Here is a 16,436-nt window from a genome sequence, read left to right on the forward strand (position 1 = left end):
GTCAGGCTTGAGACAGTGGCAGCGCTCGCTGTGTATTTTTTCTCAGTCCACAGAGATGAATGTAATCCTTGCTTTCATGTTAAGACATGAAAATCATCAAAAGTGGTTTTTACAATGTTTTCACAAAGAGAGAAAGAGAGAGCATCAGTGATGTAAGACAGTCCACATTAAACTGCTCAATTAGCCTCATGCTGCTGCCCACAGGCAATATTTGGAGCCAAAACATTACATTGCATAGCAGCAAACGATTTAGCAGAGTTTCCATTTGTTTTATTTCTTGGATCCCCACTGATTGCAGGATAAAGAGTTCTGCTGCTCAGTTCTTGAGTCACATACTGTGCATTTTCATCTTTTGCATCTTCGAGTGCTGGCATATCTGAAGTCTCAGTGAAAACATACTTTTCCTGTTGTTCATGTTAACATTTCCTTATCTTCACTAGGTCAGTAGAGTAAAGTCAGATGCGATTAAGGTTAATGTGCTTCCGTCTTTTTACACAAGTGAAAGTGTGCCTGTATACATTATTGCAAACTGCCTACTGAGAGCTCTCTCACCCACAACAGCTCCCTCTCTTTGTCGTGAAAACACACAAACATGCATGAAAAGTAAACTTCCCAAGGTGTTCTGTGAAAGACGCTTGTGTTCTCACTTAACTTTCCACCACACTTGGGTTCAGTGAACACAAGCCAGCACTCATGGAAACAAGTACGACAGGAACTTGAGGGGAAAAGCTACCCAAAAACCTGAGTTTGTTGTACTTTATTGACCCTTGTGGGGTAATTATCTTCTCTGATCCACTCCCCCTCCAAAAGGATATCAGAGGTCAGGTACAGAAGAGCTTCTGTGGTGGAATTTAAATCTCTCCTGAATAGATTTTATGATCACCTTCTTATACTACATTTCTTCACACTGACTTCCCGTAAAGACGTCATGGAACAGTCAAAACAACATTGGTGACATGCTTTGGTGTATAGTGTTGCTAGTGTATGGGAACTACACAGGGGTGATTTTGAAGTGTTACGTCAAGTTGGGCTCTAGAGGTTTTCTTTTAGGAAAGGCCAGTCAGCAGCACCATAAGAATTCACATTTCAACCATATGAGTTCTTCAATGTAGGCGAACCCACAAATGTTACTATAGAACGGTCCATTGGTGCTCTGTGGCAGCAGTGGGTGATGTTCTGGGTTATGGCGTTAGCGTGATTGGATTGTCACTCCCAACTCATTATTTTTTAACTTCAAGGGCTGCCAGTATGCAATGCTTTTAAACCTAAACCACAATCATTTCCCAACCCCAAGTGAGTATCCTTAAATGTCTAACCCTCACCAGCAAGTAAAACTGAAAGTAATAAACAGGTGAAAATGAAACTAAGCATGTGGGGAAAAAACTTGATGATGGGCTCCGCCAGGGCTGCCCTTTGTCACCGATTCTGTTCATAATTTTTATGGACAGAATTTCTAGGTGTAGCCAAGTGGCGGAAGGCTTTCACTTGGGTGGTCTCAGAATCTCATCTCTGCTTTCTCATGTGCTTCTGTTGGCTTCAACGGGTGATGGCCTCCAGCTCGCGCTGGAAATGTTGGCAGCCGAGTGTGAAGCAGTGGGAATGGGAATTAGCATCTCCAAATCTGAGGCCATGGTCCTCAGCCGGAAACTTCCCAAGGTGGAGGGCCCACTCATGGACCAGTTCTTGCCCAAGTGGAAGAGTTTAAGTATCTCGGGGTCTTGTTCACGAGTGACGGGAGAAGGGAGCGGGAGATTGACAGACGGATTAGTGCTGCGGCTGCAGTGATGCGGACGCTGTGCCGGTCCGTCGTATGAAGCAAGAGCTGGGTGCAAAAGCGGAGCTCTCAATTTACAGGTTGATCTACGTCCCTACCCTCACCTATGGTCACGAGCTGTGGGTAGTGGTTATGGTCATGGACCTTGTGGGCTTCAGTAGCTAGGGTGTTTTGATGCAGTGAGTGAATTTGGTAGCAGTATAAATATAGATCAACAATGTCACCAGTGTGTGTAATAAAGAAATAAGGTGGAGTTATTGTGACCACCATTGGGTACAAGTTCTTGGTACAAGTTCTAGTGCCACGGGGTTCTTGGTACGAGAAGGGCTGTACTCAGATATTGTTTTTAAGATGCTGTCTTCTTTCGGTGAGCAATCAAGGCTTGTTTGTTAGCAATCAACAATGTGGGAGAAAGAAGAAGAAAAAAAACTTTTACTTTACATGCAGCCAGAATCTTAGCATTGCCTTTATCTCATCTTTATGATGATTTCATAGCATTTATATAATAAGACACGAGTGGCTCTGTGGTCCCCACCCCCATGCATGATAAAGCTCATATTTTTCACTGTGGATTACCACCAAAGCTCCAAACTTATTATTCAGAACAGCCCTACACTAAACCAGAGCCACAAAATAGAGGGGCTGGCAGAGAAGACTTTCTTCTCCACTGTATGCAAAGTTTTAATGAATTTACAGTTAATCAAATGATCTCAGTCTGAATAATCGCTTTTTGGGTCCATGGTGTGGAACCATTGGATAGCTTACCCGGCTTTGCCCAGCTGGTAATCCGGCTCTAAGAAACAGCCCTGTTCCCTGTCCTTGGTTGGCATTCAAGTCCTGTCTTTGAATCACCCCTTACGTCACACACCCAACCTAAAACCGACCTAACAACAAAGTTGGTTTGCACAAATCACAGGGAAAATGGCAAATTATGACAAAAGACAAGAGGATGTAATCATTCCCAGTTCCAAACCATTCAAATAATTGCTTGCAGGTAAAGGATTAAAACCATCATTATTAAACACTGTTTGAAAACGTGACCTGACTGACGTGTTGCCCGACGGCAGTTAGTTTGTGTTAGAACATGCTGGATGAGAAGCATCTAAGGGTTTATTTGCAAGGTCTCCCGCTTTATATGTGGCTTTGTGTGTGTGTGTGCTTCTGCATATTTGGGCATTATTTGCAAACACTTATTTTTGTGTTTCATCTGCGCTTGCGTGCACTGATGAATCCAGTGTGTACGCGCACTGTGTATGTGTTTGCTTCAAAAGCCAGCTGTACGTGTGTGTGTGTGTGTGTGTGTGTGTGTGACTTTGTATAGCACATCTCTCCATCTGCACAACAGCAGACGCAGCACTAGCAAACAGCTTTTTTCCCCTCCACCCCTCGCTGTGAATTCCTTACATTCACAAGACCTGAGGGCAAATGGGAGTGAGAGCACAAGTGTGTTGTGTTTCCCCTGCTCTCTCTTTTTTCTTTTTTTACAACACTCTCCTGTGCCTGGTGTGTGAGTGTGTGTGTCGGCCTCTAATTCATGGCTTCTTTTCTCAAAGTGCTGGTAGAGTGAGCGTAAATAAGTATAATGTAGCCGCAGAGTTTCTATGCAGCCATAAATAACGTGTGGTAAAAGGTGACAAGGGTGGGAGGGCGGCGAATGGATTGCTTTTTATATGGCTCTCAAGTGTGGAAATAAGCCACACTGCGCATACACACAGGCACAGCACATAATCTTGACATATACATGATTACATAAGACAGAGATTGTGTGTGTCAAGGCAAAGGGGGGGAGGAGGGTCACGGCTCCAATTGTGACTTTTAGCTGTTTGACACACTGCAGGTATGAGCTGTCAAACTTTAATATCGTGTTTTTTAGTAACCCTGTGAGGTCTAAATCATCACTGGTGCTGATGTTAAATCTAACCCTGTGTTTTAGAGAAAAGCAGAAAACATGTTGTAGGTAAAAATGCGTGTCGTTTGGGAATGCTTATTTAAGTCATCGTTTTTGTTCCCAAGACTTGGGAAATATTATTTTTCTGTAAACCCCCCCCCCAAAAAACCCAGAGAAATGACACTGAATTTAATTCAGCTTTATTGATGTAATGCCTTGTCACCTCAAGGTGTGACATATTGTGAGGTAAAGACCCTGCAATAATAAAGACAAATCCCATACAGATTAAGTTAACAGATTCTGTTTTCTCTGTAGCACCTAGCACTACAATGTCATTTTTCTTTCATTGTAGTTTCTTTCTTATAGCTCAGTCACACCAGAGTAAAAGTAAGATAGCAACTTCTTTGCGACTTGAAAAAACAGTGGCTGCATTCAATTTGTTTCTCTTCTCTGACTGATTGTAAGCAGTTGTAGCAGCTGACTGTCAAAAGTGATAGCCCAGTTGCATGACCAACCTCCGAGTGACCACCTTTAATTACAAGGTGAATGCAACAGTTCAGTGGTGAAAGGCAACCTGTTTTTACACTTGACTCAGACTGACTGCAATCACTCTCAGACTGGAGAGCGTTTGCAAACAAGCACACTGCAAAAACTCAAAATCTTACCAAGTATATTTGTCTTATTTGTTGTCAAAATAATTGTCGTGCATCTTGAAACTGGAGAATTTTCACTTATTCCACTGACAGATTTTTCATTTATTTCAAGCAAAAATATCTTGAATTAAGTGAAAAGTTCCTATATCTTACTGAAATGTTACTCGTTAGCTGATTGTGTCTTATTTTAAGTATGACAAGATTATTTTGATGACAAATAAGACAAATATACTTAGATTAATAATTAGATATGTAGGATTTTGAGTTTTGCAGTGCAACATCTAATCTCTAAATGCAGACAGATTGCGATCACGTCTCTACTTGTGAAGAAATTTATGTTTTATATCTATGAGGTTGTAGCTGGAATCATGAGAGTTTCTGTTTAACTGCCAACTTGACCCAACAGACTTACAAACTGATAGCAGACTGACTCCCTCTTACTGCCATTTTAACACTATCTTGTTGCTCAATATCAATAATGCATTAATAGTGGACATGCCATGGTCTTCAGCCACTGTCTTCACTTGATTGCAGCATTCACATTTAAACAAGCACACTGGTGTCCTGGTAATCACAAGCTAAACAAACACACTTCCATTAATTAGTAAATCTAACTTTTCAAATCATGTCCAGTGACTTTGTCCTTATAGTTCTTGCATTAAAACTGGGGTGGATGTAAGCCTACTGCTATAGCTCTGGTGGACGCTAAAGATTTGAACAGGACTTTGGCCCGCTAAGCTAATTAAATAATATGCAGTTGCCTGTGTACTTCTCTTTTATGAAACTCACGCTCTTTTCTGTTAATGAATGGATACATGACCATTTTATGCTATAACATGCTGTTTCATGAGTTCAGTTCGTGTATTTGTATTGTTACCCTGGCATGTTAACGTTTGTGGGTAATTATAAACATCTTTTTAAAAAGGGAGGGGGGGACAAGAGCAAAGAAACAAATGTTTGACATTAATCAACAGCAAGCAAATGCTTTTGTTTCTCTTTCTTGTTCTTTCCTGGCTGTCAAGACCTCATATTTTTCACTATATTAACAAACAACAAAAGTTGCTCCATAGTCATTTGCCAAACGAGTGAAATATTTCTGGTTTGAAACCGGGAAGAGATATGCACATATGTCGAGTTACCTGCTGTGGCTAAAAAACAAACAATAAACAAAAAGTTATGTATTTATTTCCTCCATCTCCTTCTTTAGCTGTGAGATATGTAGTCGAATCTGTGTTTGCCAACTGAATAATTTCATAAGAGCCTCGGCTTTACACAAGAGATAAAAGACGAAAGAAAGAAAAAAGTAAAACTGCTGGACTCAATGTTGGAAAGGGAAACATGAACATTTTGACTGTTCCTCATTGCTTTTCCTGGGAATTGATAGTTACTATCAGATGTGCCCATTAATGACTTCAGCATGGTCTAAACAAATTACTTCCTATGAAGTAGCATCTGAACACCTGTAAAGACGAGCACAGCCTCCTGTCCTAGCGCCAAGATGTGATGACTCTAGGTACAATAGGGCAGATGTTTGGAGAGTCTTCCCTCAAAATGATTCAATGAAGAAGTGAGAAATACAAATTAACAGCCTGACAGGGAAACTAATATCATCCCCCGCCTCCACCCCCACCCCACATGGCAAGTTGCTGCATGAAGTGTTAAAATAAACTTAATGGATGCAGTCTGTCAGTTCCGAATGTTGGAACAACCGGAGGGGGTCTGCTGTACTGGTGCATTAACAGCAGTGACATTTTGAAAATGCTAGAATCATTGAATCCAGAGAAAACATTCAGTATGGTTAATGTTTATTTTTGTGGCTTTGACTAAAACACACAAAAAGTGTCTCTTTCTTTTTTGGAAATCCAAATTTAAAGGCTTTTAATGACCTCTGGCAAGCAGCTCCAGGCTATAGCTCACATCTTACCTCAGATTCGTTTTCGTGCGTCATTGGTTTAATTAGGCTTTTCAATCAATGGCCCTCAGGCCAAACTCTGCTTTCCAAAACATTCTTATTTGCTCCTCCAAAGGGTTTATGAGAGTGATAAGGCTTTCCCTTTTGGTCTCTGTATAACATTTTTAAATTACATTGTGGAATGACATCACTTAATCTAATTACACAAAGACAGAAAGAAATCACTCTTGGGACTATGAGAAGAGGCACGGATACCAAATAAAAAATAATAATATTTTTTCCTTGAATGCAAAGAAAGAAACAGTATTTGTTTCTCAGGAGTTCAAAGTTACAGTAGAGGTGATGCTTCCATCTGCAGTTACTTATATTTGATGGCATGTGCATTTCTCGTGCATAAACAAAATTTGGAGACAGGGAGTTTGGCAGCAAGACCTTGCACAGAGCAGACATTAGATATGACATGACATGATATGGTACGAGTCAGATACAACATGAAGGAAGGTGGCTTTCTTGACCGTTTGCAGATGTGCAGCAACTGTGGACAGACTAAAGCTGCTTAAATAGCACACTTCAAATGAGATAACCAATTAGACTTGCAGAAAGGTATCAGCTGAGTCCGTCAACTGATGTGGGTTGCATTGATATTAGTTGATCTTGCTGGTATCTGGTCTTTAAGTGATGACGTGATGAATCCTGATTCCGGGTCCAATACTCTGCATTTAATAAGGCTGTTGTGTTTTTAACCTGTTTTAATGCTTTGTCTCTTGTTCTATTTAATCTAAAAACTGTCTGCCTTATTACCGCTATTCATTTTAAAGCTCAGTTTTAAAACCTTACGATGTAACTACAGCCCAGCCCATGCAGCAGATTATCTCAGTTGTTCTCCTGGCTGAAGTTTGGTCCGCTTACAGCATCCTCCCATGCGACTGCATTTGTCTCTAACTGTCACGTTAACTTTTATCGAGTAGAAAAAAGTTAGCATTCATCCTCCAGTTTCACTGTTTATGTTATGCTAACATAGCTGTGTCGCTAGCGATCATGTAGCACATCATTATATACCAGCTAGCCAAACTTCAGTAACCCTACAAACATCACTGCTGTTTACTTTCCTGTCTTCATGTATGTCGGATGTTTCAGAAATCTCTCAGTCAGAACCTGGTATATTATATTTAGATGGAAACTAGCCAGCTAACTTCCTGCTAACTTCTAACTTCGTAAAATTTCATGAATTCTGTTTTCATGGATACCTGGATGTTAAATTTAATTGTTAAACCTGGTAGAGCAGCCACACTGATCATTTTATTACAGATGAAAGGATTTAGACAGTTTTTAACTCTCAGTGATGCCGCAGTGCTCGTTTGACTTATGGACCTGCAGCTGAGTTTGGGCCCAGACACGGCTAGTGACCTCAGACTTAAAGATCGGATTGTAGCCTGATGTGTTGGACCGCCAGAACTAACTCTACGCTTGTTTTATGTTCTTACAGGTATACAAGAACACGCCCCCCTAACATTAAACATTTATTCACATTCCTGAAAATATTTGAATATGCAACAGTTTTCTCACATCTCAGTTTTTGGTCACGTTAAGGTTTCTTGATGAATGATGTAAAAAGGGCAGCTCCAACTGAACTACTCAACTGTCTGCAATGTTGAGGAAACATTATGGTCACGATGATTATAAAAACATCTGTGTATTATTGGCCATACTCTGCTTCAAGATCATATGTCATGGTCCTGAGTCTTTGATCCAGCATTTTAAAAGTGGACTTTCAAATACAGTTTCCTATTAAATAAACATGGTTCTTGAAATATGGCGCAGAATCAGGGTCAGCAGCCAGTGACCTCGATTATCTCAGACAAGCTGGCATCTGCCTTGTTAGACTTGGCTCTGGGGCTCACGAACTCTCTGCTGCCTAGCCTCCAACTGCTGCGCGGCCTGTCGGTGGTCATGTCAAGCCCAGCCTCTTCAGAGGGTGAGGACTGCAGCCTTTATTTTGCCTGCTCCCTTCCAGAAGGAAACGATGCTCCTGCCATTGCCGCTCTGCCTGTGTCTGCTGAGACTGGGTGTACCCGGATTTTTCCTCGAGTAACCTTGAACTAATCCCGTGTCTTTATCTTGTGCTAGAAGAATCCACTTCACAAATAAACTTGCTACTTGCTGCATCACTTCAGTCTGAAATTGCCACAAATAATTAATTTGTGCAGTTTTTGTTTCTGAGCCGGCAGATCATAAAACTGTGTGTTCCATTTGTGGGTGTAACAGTATTGAGATTATGTCATTTGTTTTAGAATTATGAAAACATGAGTTGGCAAACTCAAACAAGTGTGTCTTTAGTCCTGATTTCACCCCATCACCCCCAACCGCTCACAGCAGATGGCTGCACTCCCTGGTTCTGCCAGAGGTTTTTTTCCTGTTAAAAGGGAGTTTTTCTTTCCCACTGTCGCCAGGTGCTTGCTTATAGAGTGGTTGTCTGATATTTGGGGTTTCATTTGTATTACTGTAAGAGGCGCTATATAAATAAAATTGAATTGAATCACAGATTGTATCACTTGTGGCTACCCAACTTGAGATTTGAAATTTATTGACTGTTGTTCTGCCTGGTGCTTCCCCAGAGAGTATCTGGGTTTCTGCAGGCTCAGCTGGTGACCTCTGTGCATCCACGAGCATCCTGTGTATCCTGAGCCTAAACTACAGCTGCCAGATCCTGAGTCAGTGCAGACTGGATGCACTAGCTACAAATAATGTTACATTGCATTCAGCATAATTGCAAGACATGGAAATATCTACAACCCTAATTCCAAAAAGTTGGGATGCTGTCTGAAATGTAAATAAAAACAGAATACAGTTTCATAATTTTCAAGTGTCCTAGAATCATATTTTATTAACAAAAGAATTTTCTGTGTTTAAACTGAGAAAAAAGTGCGTTTTACATTTGACAGCAACATGTCTCAAAAACACCAGGACAGGGGAATGTTTACCACTGTGTGACACAACCTCTTCTTTTAACAACAGTCGATAAATGTCTGGGAACTGAGACCAGTTACTGGACTTTTGGGAGAGGAATACTCTTTACCATTCTTGTCTTACAGGATTCTGTTGGCTCAGTAGTCCTCGGTCTTGGGTTTTGTTTTTTGTTTCATGGTGTGCCAAATGTTTGCAGTTGGTGAAAAGTCTGGACTGGAGGCAGATCAGTTCAGCACCTGGATTAGTCTACTGGGGGAGCCATGTTGTTGTAATAAATGCAGTAAGTGGTTTAGCATTTCATGAAATCAGAAATATGCGAGGCCTTCCATGAAAAAGACTTCATCTGAAACTGTGCAAATATAAAAGCTGGATATACTTTTCAGCATTAATGGTGCCTTTCCATATGTGGAAATCTACCTCATAGCATCTTGATTGAGCTTTGGCCTGATGAAGACGGTGAGGTTTCGGGTTCATGTTTACATGACTTGGCTTCGTCTTCTCAGGACAGAGCTTTATTAACCTGCATTTGTGTTTAGCAGGATAAACTGTGTTCACAGACAGTGATTTCTGGAAGTGTTATGCCTGCTCTTAGAGCTTTGCCTGAGAGGCATCCATTATTGATATTCATCCTTGTCCCTTACACAGAGATTTTTCCATATTCTCAGAATTGTTTGATGATACTATGTATGAGATATAAAGTCTTCACAATTTTACATTTTACAAAAATTGTCTGAAAATTGTTCCACAATTTGTAGACCAAGTTTTTTGGGGGAGATTTGTCAACTGCTTCCCATCTTTAATTCTGAGAAACTCTAAGGTGCTCTTTTAATACCCAGTCATGTTACTGACCTGTTAACCTGAGTAGTTGTTCCTCCAGCTATTTCTTTTTAGTATTACTTACTTTTTCATCCTTTTGTTACTCCCGTCTAAACCTTTTGGGGAAGTATTGCTGAGAATAAGCTGAAAACGAGCTAATATTTTTCTTAAAATAGTTCATTTTTTCAGTTTAAATATTTGATATATTTACTATCATTTACTGTGAACAAAAAGTTATGGGATTTTTAAATGATTGCCTTCTGTTTGTATTTACATTTAACACAGCGTCCCGTCTTTTTTGGAATTAGGGTTGTAATATGACGATATTTCCAGGGGTTACAGCAATGGAACAGTCGTATTGGTAGAAATATTGGATGGTTTTACAAATATTTAATTATAAAATTCATAAACAACAAAAACATAAACAATTTAAATTGAGCCATCTTATGTACATTCCCATCCATTCTCTTCGGCTTATCCTTTTCAGGGTTATGGGGGGGGTGGAGCCTATCCCAGCTGTCTTAGGCCGAGAGGCAGGGTGCACCCTGGACAGGTCGCCAGTCTGTCGCAAGGCTAACACATAGATACTGACAACCATTCGCCCTCACATTCACACCCATTGGCAATTAACCTAACTCATACATTCCACTTTGTAAAATTATGTTACTTATAAAGTTTGATGAAGAACTTTCAGTAAGCAACCTCTGGAATTGAGAATTAGTCAAAAATGCCCATCTAACATCTTAACACCTTCCGCAAGGTTTTGTTTTTTTTCTTCTGTAAATAAAAACAGGATACACTACACTGGCACTGAACATGGCAGCCCAGGTTGCCAGAGTGAGTATTAGTGCTTACAACTTTTAACCCACAATTCCTGTTTTTGTCACGTATCCCACACTGGCACGTCAAATCATTTGAAACACGTCAAAACTTTTGGAACTGCTGTTTTTGAAACCCCAGGGGTGCCTCTGTGAACCGCTCTGTAATACTTGACCGTTTGTTCCAAAGAGGCAGTGTATGAATAAATGGAATAAATGGAAACGCAGCAGAGAGACATTGTAAATAACACACTGGATTAAAAACACATTAAAAAGTGTCAGTGCTAAAGTGCCAATTGCGGCTTAATTACTGCAAACACATGCGTAATGTTTGTAATGGGGTTCAGACTGGAGGTGATTTTTGCTCCGACGGTGACACTAATGCTTTGTGTAATGTTATACAAGAGCTGATAGTACTATACAGGCGTGCTGCCGCACTAGCAAATCTGTGCATGTACATATACATTGTAAAGCACATACCCCACCCACGCTAGTGCACAAACACAGACCCACACTGCTTTGAGACAGAGTGAGTGTCTTTGCAGATGCTGTCAAGGATAGATTGTGGTCATCACGGCCTTGCCTCAGGGGATATGAGTCATTAGACAAACACATGAAGAAACCAGACCTCACATTGGCACTGCTATGCATTTTTTCCCACAGTGGATAGTACAGAGCTCACAGATAATGATTTTGTGACCAGCACACCAGTCTCCTTAAAAGTCCCTTTAACTACTCCTTTACTAGGAGTAACACTTTTGATCGCAGACAATAACCTGAAATGTGTTGCTGACAGGTTTTAACCTCTCAGACAGCCAGAAATAAAAAGAAAATCTGATGGTTTGAAAACATTAATAAACTTATAACCAAATGTGTACTCTTTAAATAAGTAGAAACACAGTCTTTGTTTAGGCACTAAAAAATGATCTATTAATCATTTTTGACAGAACATATTTGTTCAGAGTCTCAAATCAACAGCCGGGTTTATGTAAATCAACATCATACCAGCTGTGTACAAAACGACTGACAGTGAAGGATGATCACGGCTAATTAAATCCGTTCACAGTAATTTTCTGTAGTCAGTCCATTCTCCTTATGTATATGATCCAACATGTTGCTCAACAATGTATAAATCCTTAACCATGGTTCTCTGTCACTCTGCCATTCATCCCAGTCATTGGAAAAAAGCCTTAAAGTGTATTATCCTTACAACTGCTTGTTGAAGATATTCTGTGTCTTAAATATCCAGCGTCAACCCCTGTGGGCTTAAAAAGGTGGCTTTTTAAAGTTTATAGATGTCTCTTTCACAGAAAACAGCAGCTGGTACTGGCTTTATTCACAGCAGGTACAGTGGATTCCAACTGCGTCCAGCTTTAATGGCAGGAAAAAAAAAATGTGTCAAAACGTCAACAGTATCCACTCAACCCACTCTGGCTGCATAATAAGGCTTTTTCACTGCAGACATTTTGACATGTCGCAGTAGGAAAAGCACACATGTAAATTAGTATATATAGATTGATGGCTTTCTGATGCATTTAGTTGCTTTGGTATCAGGGTCATGGTGTGCACATGGCTCACTGCCATACTGGCGTGTCCTACAGTGACACTGAAATAGAGACATTAGCTAAATTGAACTCAAATTCTGGAAAACTGTTCAATTAAAATTTGCAATTAATGCACGTCTCAGTCCTACTGTACTCACCTACTATAAGGCTCAACAATTAATTTTAGTGTTTATTTGTTTAAAATCGATACACAGTCAAATGTCCAAAGCTGATTCCTAGAATGTGGGTGCAAGTTGAGACAACGAGGCAGTGGGGTATCAAAGAAGGCCATTACTTATTTAAATAATTGCCCCACCCCCACCCCTATCATAGAAAATATTTATATGTAACCAAAATTATTTAAACATTATTTAAATGATTTTTTAGAGTAGACATTCTTCTTAGCACAAGAAAAGTGTTCACAACAAGACAAGTTCAGTTACCAATATAATTTATAAAAATCCAAATTGTTTTAACTTTGTCATTACTGTTTGCGTTTATTTTTGCGCTTTAATAATGTCACACATAATTCATCATTTATAGTTCCCTATCATATCATATCAGCTCTGGTGGCTTAGAAATCAGAGGATTAAACTCCTCATATTCTGCCTTAAAGACCAGAATTTAAAGATCCGTATTTAGCTCTGTTGGAATGATCTCATCAAAATATGACAATGATAGTATATGTAAATATACATGATTACTCTGCTGTCTCTAAAACTGTCCATAACACACTAATAGACATGAGTTCAATGTATGCTGTATGTTATTGACCAATCATTTATTAAATAATAGTGAAGTATAATAAAGAAAAAAACGCTGTCTTCTTTGTTCTGAGGTGCTGAGGTGTGACTGCTGAAACAGCTTTAACCATGCCTAAATGTTTCTAGGCTATGTCATATGCCAATTACATTAGGCACATGTCCATAATTTCAGTTATAAAGTAATAAACTAACCAACTTTTCTATGAATACAAGCAGAAGCACAGTCATTGTTTGGCATGCACCACCAATGACGGTGCAAAGACGTTGGTAGGATGAGAAGATGAATGTTGAGGCAGCAGATTATCTGTGAATCTTGTTATCTTGAACAAATATTTGTTTTCACCTGTTTTCCATCTTATATTTGTTTGAAAAGTAAAGTAACAAAGATCAAATGAGTCTCCGATTTATGATATTTCTGCATCTGAGAGATTAAGGTATAGCTAGCCAGCTAACTGCTGGCTGTTGTAACTGTAAGTGTGTTTATCATCCAGCTGGAGAACCACTGAGGCTAATGACAGCGTTAGAGGAAGGGTCTAAGTGGTGCTAGGTATGGCTCCAGTGAGTCATCAGACCATGACTTCTGGCCCTCCCAAATAATCCCAAACACAGAAATGAGGAAAAATTGTTCGCTGGCCTTACATCATTTCCAGTCGTTTACATGTTTTCACTAATTATTTTCTGACATGTGCAATGTTTATTTAGAAATTCATAAATTTCCTTTCCAAAGATTTTCATATTTTCTTTTCCCAGTTGCCAAGTCGATAAATAGCTTTGTGTTAGCTTTCAAAACTACAATTTATGCTCAGCAGTGATGCCACCATAATATGCAACACCAGTTAAAAATGCTTTGAAAGTCTTTCGCCTGGTTCTGGCGGTCACGCTCCAATCCCAACCTCATGAGCCCCTGGCCTTTTTGGCCCTTTGCCCAACTCTTTGACAGCAAGAGGTGATTTTAATGGAGCAGAACAAACTGGCAAAGAGAGACATAGGAAAGGAAGGGCAGAGGGAAAAATGGCTGGTTTCTCCCCTCTACTCTGCCTTCACTCTGAGTCACTACAAATGCCCACAATATAAAACATATGCTGATGTTGACACATAGAAAAAAGAAAGAGAATAAAATATAAAGAGATTGTGACAGGTGTTGTCTCTAAAAATTAGCATCATATTGTGTAGAGACAGTGGTACAGCTGAGAGTTTAATTCAATTCAATTTCAATTCTATTTTATTTATATAGCGCCAAATCACAACAAAAGTCGCCTCAAGGCGCTTTATATTGTACAATAGATCGCACAGTAATAAATACAGAGAAAACCCCAACAATCATATCATATGACCCCCTATGAGCAAGCACTTTGGCGACAGTGGGAAGGAAAAACTCCCTTTTAACAGGAAGAAACCTCCGGCAGAACCAGGCTCAGGGAGGGGCGGCCATCTGCTGCGACCGGTTGGGGTGAAGAAGTTTACCATCTAGCAGATCGGGGTCGAGCTATGTCGATGACTCTTCCTAAAAGGTTTACAGCATATATTATATACATCCAAACACATATATTCCTGAAAAGAAAAGAAGGCCAAACGGATGCCTGCGAGCTCCTTGGTTTGCCGACCGTGTTGAATGCCAGTGACAGCCCACTCCTTTTGCACTTCTGCTTTACTACTTTTCAATGAAGTTTCATTGACTTCGCTTCTCCTCCAGTCTGTGGGTGTCAGTCAACTCTGAGAAAAAAGTGGTGTCGATGTTCAGCTGCTTCTGTGTTGGATCAGTAGGACAAAACAAGCACTTGCACAGACTTCTTTTTCATTTTTTTTAATTCTTTGTCAAGCCCAGAGAATTACAGCAGGATGAGAAGAAAGAATAAATGAAAATGAGATCTGAGGGAAATGATAACATCCTCTCCTCCCTTTCTATGTTCGGCACAGACACTCAGAGGTGGATGGAAATAATAAGTCATGCTGGGAACTTCACTCCATGCCATGTCACTCACTGCAGGCTAACATTAACAGAGGTTCTCAATATTAGTATTATGAGCAATAATAAAATAACTTTGATAATATCATTTAGTATAAACATTTTGGACATTATTTTAAATGAGAATATTTTTTTTGCTCAAACTCAGATGTCATATGCGTGTTTACCCTCTCCATCCAAGTCTGCATCCATAACTCTACAAAACCTTTACAAAAAGGTTTATTTAACATTCTACACATGTTATTATCATGATGTCACTGTCTTCCTTCTCTCGCCCCAACCGGTCGCGGCAGATGGCCTCGCCCCTCCCCTCCCTAATCCTGGTTCTGCCAGAGGTTTCTTCCTGTTTAAAGGGAGTTTTTCCTTCCCACTTCCTTTCCGCCGCCACAGTGCTTGCCTATAGGGGGTCATATGATTGTTGGATTTTTCTCTGTATGTATAATTTTAGGATCTACCTCACAATATAAAGCGCCTTAAGATTACTGTTGTGATTTGGTGCTGTATAAATAAAATTGAATTGAATTGAATTGAATTGATCCCAGTATGTCACTTTTAAAATATCAAGGTTATCTTAAATACTGATACTGTATGTAGTGGAACTTGTAATGCTGAAATGTATTCAATATGTTCATCTGGGAAGAAAGCAATCAGATTACAGATGCAAATAATGTGGGACTAATGGGACCTAACAGATCCCTGAGTTTAGCCAAGGCTAAGGATGCACCTCACAGCTGGGAGTATGAATCAAAGCATAGCATAGCACAAATCTGGATGCTGTCATACACTTATTATTATTATTATTATTATTATTGTTATTATTATCAAGCTGTTCCCATGTGTACTCAATAAAGGGCAAGAAAAACGTTGTAGGGTAGAGGAGGGGCAAGCCATCTTGACTTCAACACCAGAGACCCAGGTTCATATCATACATGTCACTGCTTTTGTCACACATCATTTGCATGATTTTAAAATGTTTTCTTAACAACTACATAATTTTTTATTTTTTTTATGTGATTATGTTTAAACATTAAAAACTACCAGGTTAGGTTTAGACACTTCTCATGGTTTGGGTTAAAACAAAGTGGTTGCCATATCTTTTAAAACTTTGTTTTGGTTGCCATGTTGACAACTCACTGCTTTCTATACAGAAAACAGGTGGTTGGACATGAGGTTTATTTGTTATCAGTTACTAACAAATTCCTGTTCAGTGACATTTAAAAGAAAAATTGAGTGTTTCATAAACTGCTGTGAGACCGGACTGTCCATGACATCTACAGCTGTGAGAGAGACCTGAGAGTCCTGCCTGATGTGTAGTTTCTGACAGGACTGTCAAC

This window comes from Oreochromis niloticus, linkage group LG20 (assembly GCF_001858045.2).
Source record: "Oreochromis niloticus isolate F11D_XX linkage group LG20, O_niloticus_UMD_NMBU, whole genome shotgun sequence".
Taxonomy (NCBI): domain Eukaryota; kingdom Metazoa; phylum Chordata; class Actinopteri; order Cichliformes; family Cichlidae; genus Oreochromis; species Oreochromis niloticus.